This window comes from Schistocerca nitens, chromosome 7, assembly GCF_023898315.1.
Source record: "Schistocerca nitens isolate TAMUIC-IGC-003100 chromosome 7, iqSchNite1.1, whole genome shotgun sequence".
NCBI classification, from domain to species: domain Eukaryota; kingdom Metazoa; phylum Arthropoda; class Insecta; order Orthoptera; family Acrididae; genus Schistocerca; species Schistocerca nitens.
In genome coordinates this window covers 308,507,399-308,514,898 of record NC_064620.1, presented here as the reverse complement: position 1 = coordinate 308,514,898, position 7,500 = coordinate 308,507,399, and the positions used below count along the sequence as shown (strand labels likewise).

At 51.5% G+C, this 7,500-nt stretch overlaps 1 non-coding gene across 1 annotated transcript in view; it reads right to left on the bottom strand.

Moving 5' to 3' along the window:
• LOC126197015 (small subunit ribosomal RNA) overlaps nt 1-633 on the bottom strand; it is a 1,909-nt gene extending 1,276 nt beyond the window's left edge. The window contains exon 1 of the ribosomal RNA XR_007539426.1: nt 1-633. This exon is cut by the window's left edge and continues 1,276 nt beyond it. This is a non-coding gene — a ribosomal RNA (small subunit ribosomal RNA).
• Between the last annotated feature and the right edge of the window lie 6,867 nt (nt 634-7,500).

Here is a 7,500-nt window from a genome sequence, read left to right as displayed (position 1 = left end):
CGCAACAACTTTAATATACGCTATTGGAGCTGGAATTACCGCGGCTGCTGGCACCAGACTTGCCCTCCAATAGATACTCGTTAAAGGATTTAAAGTGTACTCATTCCGATTACGGGGCCTCGGATGAGTCCCGTATCGTTATTTTTCGTCACTACCTCCCCGTGCCGGGAGTGGGTAATTTGCGCGCCTGCTGCCTTCCTTGGATGTGGTAGCCGTTTCTCAGGCTCCCTCTCCGGAATCGAACCCTGATTCCCCGTTACCCGTTACAACCATGGTAGGCGCAGAACCTACCATCGACAGTTGATAAGGCAGACATTTGAAAGATGCGTCGCCGGTACGAAGACCGTGCGATCAGCCCAAAGTTATTCAGAGTCACCAAGGCAAACGGACCGGACGAGCCGACCGATTGGTTTTGATCTAATAAAAGCGTCCCTTCCATCTCTGGTCGGGACTCTGTTTGCATGTATTAGCTCTAGAATTACCACAGTTATCCAAGTAACGTGGGTACGATCTAAGGAACCATAACTGATTTAATGAGCCATTCGCGGTTTCACCTTAATGCGGCTTGTACTGAGACATGCATGGCTTAATCTTTGAGACAAGCATATGACTACTGGCAGGATCAACCAGGGAGCTGCGTCAACTAGAGCTGAGCAGCCGGCCGCCCGGGAGTGTGTCCCGGGGGCCCGCGCGAACACGCAAGCGTCCGCTCAATTATTCTGCAAACAGGAGGAGGCTGGGCTCCCCTGCACGATACACCTCGAAACCCTCTCAGGTCCCGGCGGCGCGCAGCGCCGTCCTAAGTACTTGGTCGGGTTCGAGAGAGGCGCAATCGCCCGGAGATAGGCGAGTAGACGCTTTCAGTGCGACCACCCGTGCTCCCAACTGAGCTTGCCGCTGCCGACAGAGGCCCGGGAGCGTGCTGTCGTGGTGTTGCCGGCGGGAGACAACACGCGGCCACAAACAGTGACCGGGCAGCTCCAACGCCAGCGCCACAGAGGGGCAGAGCCCCACTTGGGTGCCAAAGCGAACTCTCCCAGCACAGCGCACGCGCCAACACATCCGCACAGCTGCGATACAAACCACCTGCGAGAACCGCGGGGGCGACCGAGCAGCAGACGGCGTCGCGGCGCCGAGTGCCGGGCGGCGGCGCATCCTCAACGCACACAGTCCTCAATCGGACCAGCACACTGCAGATGTCCACCGCGCTTCGCACCGGGCCCGGGAGGACCCACTTTGGCCGCACGGCGCCGCGCGCTGGGTGCGCCGGCACGCAGATGCGCCGCCTGCCGCCTCCGTCAGCCGGCGCGCCTGCCACTGGGCGCCCCCACCAGCCGGCTGCCGCGCGTGCGCCCACGCAGCGCGCGGCCAGCACGCCGGGCGCCCCCCCCTCACCGGCCGGGGACGGTCCCACCCAGCCACCGCCGCGTATCGCTTCATACCCACATGCCCACTCACGTTCGTGGGTATGACGGGTGTCGCTGAAGCAACCGGTTAATACCTGTACCGATCGTCGATATCAACGATTCACCTCCAGCGCGAACAACCGCGCAACAACGGATTTCCAGTTCATTTGCGTAACTTGGGCAGCAAACGTAGACATCCATCTACATTTGCGACTTCTACGAGTCTTGCATGCCTGGATGTTGTGTGTCACGACGCACTCCATCAGCATACATACACGCTGCGACGTGTGCACGAAAGAACACGTGGAAGGTGGCCAGCGTACGTATGCGAATGCCATTGCACAGCTGCGAAGCGCATTCAACACGCGAACTCCTGACCGACGAGCTAGAGGTGACAGGAGGGGAGGGGGGGGGGGGCGGGGGCGATATACGTCCTATTGCAGTACACAATACAGTGGATAGCGGGACCATGTGGAAAGTAAGCAACACTCGCAAGATGTGAGGGTACGCACCGTAAAATGAATCAATACGCAGAACACCACAGTGTGCGCGAAGTGAACTATGTTGAGATGGTTGCAATTAGGCAACGCTACACGAATTCCTAGATTCATATAACTAACAATTACAGGGCAGGTTAAGGCGCAACGTGGGTTAGGTTAAGGCGCAACTTGGGTTAGGTTAGGGCGCAACGTGGGTTAGGTTAGGGCGCAACGTGGGTTAGGTTAGGGCGCAACGTGGGTTAGGTTAGGGCGCAACGTGGGTTAGGTTAGGGCGCAACGTGGGTTAGGTTAAGGCGCAACTTGGGTTAGGTGAGGGCGCAACGTAGGTTAGGTTAGGGCGCAACGTGGGTTAGGTTAGGGCGCAACGTGGGTTAGGTTAGGGCGCAACGTGGGTTAGGTTAGGGCGCAACGTGGGTTAGGTTAGGGCGCAACGTGGGTTAGGTTAGGGCGCAACGTGGGTTAGGTTTGGGCGCAACGTGGGTTAGGTTAGGGCGCAACGTGGGTTAGGTTAGGGCGCAACGTGGGTTAGGTTAGGGCCCAACGTAGGTTAGGTTAGGGCGCAACGTAGGTTAGGTTAGGGCGCAACGTAGGTTAGGTTAGGGCGCAACGTAGGTTAGGTTAGGGCGCAACGTAGGTTAGGTTAGGGCGCAACGTGGGTTAGGTTAGGGCGCAACGTGGGTTAGGTTAAGGCGCAACGTGGGTTAGGTTAGGGCGCAACTTGGGTTAGGTTAAGGCGCAACTTGGGTTAGGTTAAGGCGCAACTTGGGTTAGGTTAAGGCGCAACTTGGGTTAGGTTAAGGCGCAACTTGGGTTAGGTTAAGGCGCAACTTGGGTTAGGTTAAGGCGCAACTTGGGTTAGGTTAAGGCAGAAGTTGGGTTAGGTTAAGGCAGAAGTTGGGTTAGGTTAAGGCAGAAGTTGGGTTAGGTTAAGGCAGAAGTTGGGTTAGGTTAAGGCAGAAGTTGGGTTAGGTTAAGGCAGAAGTTGGGTTAGGTTAAGGCAGAAGTTGGGTTAGGTTAAGGCAGAAGTTGGGTTAGGTTAAGGCAGAAGTTGGGTTAGGTTAAGGCAGAAGTTGGGTTAGGTTAAGGCAGAAGTTGGGTTAGGTTAAGGCAGAAGTTGGGTTAGGTTAAGGCAGAAGTTGGGTTAGGTTAAGGCAGAAGTTGGGTTAGGTTAAGGCAGAAGTTGGGTTAAGGGATGGTGTGTGTGGGGGGGGGGGTGGGGTGGCGAGGTTCGTTGATAGTGATGGTAGTAAGTGGACGCCTGAGGCACTATCAGATATGTCACGTCAGTTGCACTTGTGGCTCATGGCAGGTGGCGCGCCCGTTCTGTGTTTGTGGCAAAGGAGTGGCACACCTGTGTCTTTCATTCCTGCCATTGTTTATGTGCTGTGAGATGCGGCAGTGTGGTGCTGTTGGGTGCACCCCTGTGTAGGACATGTGTGGGTGTTGGTGGCGTATCTGAGCAATGGTGGTTGTAGGAAGAGTGGGATATTCAGTTTTCTGGTTCGACGTCCCGGTCTGGTTATCATAGTGTGGATGGTGTACTGTGGCCGAGAGGATGCACTGGATGTTGTTCCATGCTGGTACTTAGATGTTGTGTCTGCGTCTGTTACAGGCATAGACTAGTGGGTGATGGAGTGTGTGGGTGACGTGTGGTTGACATTGTGTGCACAGACGTTCAGCATGTATAGGGACAGTTGTATGTGTTATCTATATTCCGATGACTGCGCGTATTACTAAGCACCGCCGTGTATAAGCTTAATGTATGTATAGTCAATGCCTGTTCTATCTCTGTACAGTAGTAGCGGTGCGACTGCACTAGCTAGCTACACCTCGCGGCATCGTCCCCCGGTGTATGGCATATGATTATAAACATTCTGTCTATTAGTCAAAACCGGTGGTGTGACTACGTCACATGTTTGAGGTGGGGGGACGCAACACCGTGCCGGTGGGTCAGGGCTGCGAAACACTTTCCCCACACTGGGGGCTCGGACCCTCATTACTCGTCCCAGTAATATATTGCGGAGCGCACATAGCCATTGCCCAGAGTCTTTGCGACTGCGAGTGCAACGCCCACGGGGACCGACGTGGATGGGGCGGCCCATAGCTGATCGCTCAGCATCGGAATCCGTACAGTGAGCGACGCGGTCGCGCACAGACTTAGAGCTCGTTTAGGGACACTTTTTTTTTTTTTTTTTTTTTTTTTTTTTTTTTCACTTGCTGCTCTTTATTTATTGACCCACCTTCTAATTACTTATGGTGGGTCGTGATAAGCCTCTTAGCCACTGTGACTGGGCTCGGGTCCAGGAGTGGTTTGTGTGTCACCTCCCCTGTTCACGATCCCACTCACACTGTTGCCCGTGTCCCGCCTCGTGGAGGCGGGCTTTTGTGTTTTGTTCATTGTTACTACTCGTTGTGCAGCTTGTAATACATTTACAAATAATATAAATTACAGAAATAGAAAACAAAATTCTTTTACGTTTAATAAGAAGTAAAAAAAGAAAGATAGGATAGAATAGAATGGAGAAATTTCCGCCACCTATGTGTGGGTTGCGGTCAGGGTCTTGGAATGACCTTCAAGACGCTGGCCGCCACTCACAGCTCACATATATATTTGTATACTAATATAATTATTACTACTTAAACAGTATCAAAATTAAATATTAACTAGTCTAGATAAGATGGGGTGTTTTTGAATGATTGTCACCTTTTGACTGCGGATCCTTTAGGTATTGTCTGTGTATGTGTATGTGTGTATATGTGCATGTCAGGCCAGTACTGCCTCCTGGTTACGTGGCATCTCAGCCTGGACGGTGGTTTTCCCCGATCTACATTAAGTATCCGTCGGGTTGGGCCCTGGAACGGGGAACCACAATTAAGATCCTTCCATCCAGGCCGAGTGTTGCTTCTCGCCAGGATGCGTAGGTCCATGGGGTAGGTGCTTAGCTTATGCTGTTTCTCAGTTTGTGATATTTGTGTGCATGTGTGTGTTCTTTTGTGTTAGGTGCTGTTCAGTTGCCTAGACTATTCTTGCGCAGGTCGCCACAGTGGGTCGTCCACATGATTCATCTCAACATCCGTGTCCTCGCCCGAGGTGTTAGTGCTGCTATCCATCCCATGGGCACTCTGTGGTCTGCGTCCCCGGCCTTGCCTTCTAAATGGTCTGCTGTTCAGATATTCTGTGTACAGAGTCCTGGATATTTCGTCAGTTAATGTATTGAGTTTGTCGCATAGGTCTGGCTCACGTAAGATAGTGTATATTTCTTCTTGGGTGTTCTGCCGGGTAATGTGTAGTGTATGTCTATTGTTTGTGCGTTGCCCGCAGAATAAGACAGTGTGTTCTGGGGAACCTTCTTCCCCGCATGTGCATGTGGTAGTCTGTTGCAGACTCACGCGGCTCAGGTGCGTGGGATAAGGGCCGTGGCCTGTCAGAAAGTGTACCATACCGCGGCTAGGGTCGATATGCTTTAGTCTTAATCTTTCTTTGATGTCAGGGAAAAAGCTATAGACTCGTCGGCCCTTATCGCTGTTAGCCCACTCGCTCTGCCAGGTATCCACTCGCCATGCTTTGAGTTGACGTGATGTAGCATATGGTACACCAGTGATCTGCCGAACCTGGTCTAGTTTCCCCATCTTTAGCCAGTACCTTGCCGCACGGTATCTTATGGTTATGTCTATTGGGTAGATTCCCATCACGACGCACAGTGCGTCGACTGAGGTTGTGTTGAAGGCCCCTGTTAGTCGAAGCAGGATGCTTCTTTGCCCCCGCCGTACGGCGGTTCTGTTGGTAGAGAGGCTGAGTCTATGGGCCCACGTGCTGGCAGCGAAGCATAGTACTGACTCGAAGAGAGCACAGTGATATGTTCGTGTGACTGACAATGGTAGTCTGTATTGTTCCGAGTTTAGCCTTGCCAGTTTATGCAGTATTTTTTCTGCTTTGTCTGTGGATATTCGTATGTGTTCGTGGAAGTTCAACCGTTCGTCTATGTAGACTCCAAGGTAGCGTGTTACTTTTGATCTTTTAATGTTCGTGTCCCCGATTTTGACTGTTGGGTTCCTGTGTAGGATGCCCTTTAGTAATGTGTATGTTGTTTTGTTTTCTGCTACCTTGAGCTTGTTGTCTGAACACCATTGTGTTATTGTTTTGAGTATATCATTGGCTCTGTCTTCTAGCTGGGTACGGTTGTTTGCTGACACTGCCACAAGCAGGTCGTCAGCGTAAGCGACAACTCCTTCTGTCGTGTTGTGCTCCTCAAGTAGGTCTAGGAGTGGTTCTAACATTATGTCCCAGAAGATGGGGCCGCAGATCGATCCTTGTGGACAACCTTTGGTAATGCGTTTGATTACTTTCTTGTCGTCCATATGCCAAACGACTGTTCTGTCCCTGCAGTAGTCTACAAGACTGTTGTACAGAGATTCCGGCACCTGCAGGTGTCTAAGCCTCTTGAATAGGGCCGGCCACCATAGATTGTCAAATGCACCCGATATGTCAATCATGATGGCTAGTGTGTACTTATAAGGTGTATTGTGTACTATTTGAAGTGCTTTGTTGATTGCGTCGTCAATAGACTTTCCTTCCCGAAAGCCGTATTGGTGTGGTGTCATGCCCCGAAGTGTGCGATGTGCTTGAAGTCTTTTGCAAAGGAGTTTTTCTTGTGTTTTGGCGAGTGTATTAATAAGGCATATGGGTCTGTATGATTTGGGTTCTGAGGGGTCTTTGTCTGGTGCTTTCTTGATAATGACCGCCTTAGAGGCTTTCCACACTGCAGGCACACGGCCTAGCCTTAATGCATCGTTCAGCAGTGTTGTGAGATATGGGGTGATCTGCGGTGCTATCTGTTTTAGTACCTCAGAGTGGATACCATCTGGTCCAGGCGCTTTCTTGTTTTTAAGTTCTGAGATCGCTATCGCCACCTCTTCCTGCGCAAACGGACAGGTGACGGTTGGTGTGGTGTAGGCTATGGTTAGTTCACGTCTCAATGCTGCTTGTTCTGGTGTGTCTGTGGTGGCGATGTCGTCGGGGAGGAGTTTGCCCAGCAAGTACTCCGCTGTGCTTCTCCAACCTTTTGTCATCACCCCGTCATCCTGTCGTAGCGTTCCCAGAACCAGTGGGCTCTTGATTTTTTCTGTCACGATCTTGTATGGTTCCCCCCATATGTTGAGTTGTGTTTGTCTTGCTATGAAGTCATTCCACTGGTCATTTCTAGTCTTGTGTAATTCCTGTTTGTATCTGTCCTTGGCAAGCCGGTATTCATGTAGTCTTACTTGTCTTTCTCTGTCCGAGATTGCCCTTTGGTATAGTCTGCGTCTGCGTCTGGTGTCCTGCTTGAGTTGTGTTAGGTGTGTGGTCCAAGGGATTGTTTGCTGTTTTGTTTTGCATGATGTGGGGATGCTGGTGTTCTGTATGTGTGTGATAATTTCTGTTAGCTTGTGGGCCCTGTAGTCAACACTGCCTCTGATGTTCTGCAAGGATTGTTCTTGTATTTTGTGTCTTACTGTCTCCCAGTCTGTCTGATGGAAGAGCAGTCTTCGGGGTTGTGTTGTAGTGTTGTTGTGTGCTGTCTTCTGTAGAGTTAGTGTGATAACATTGTGGTCAC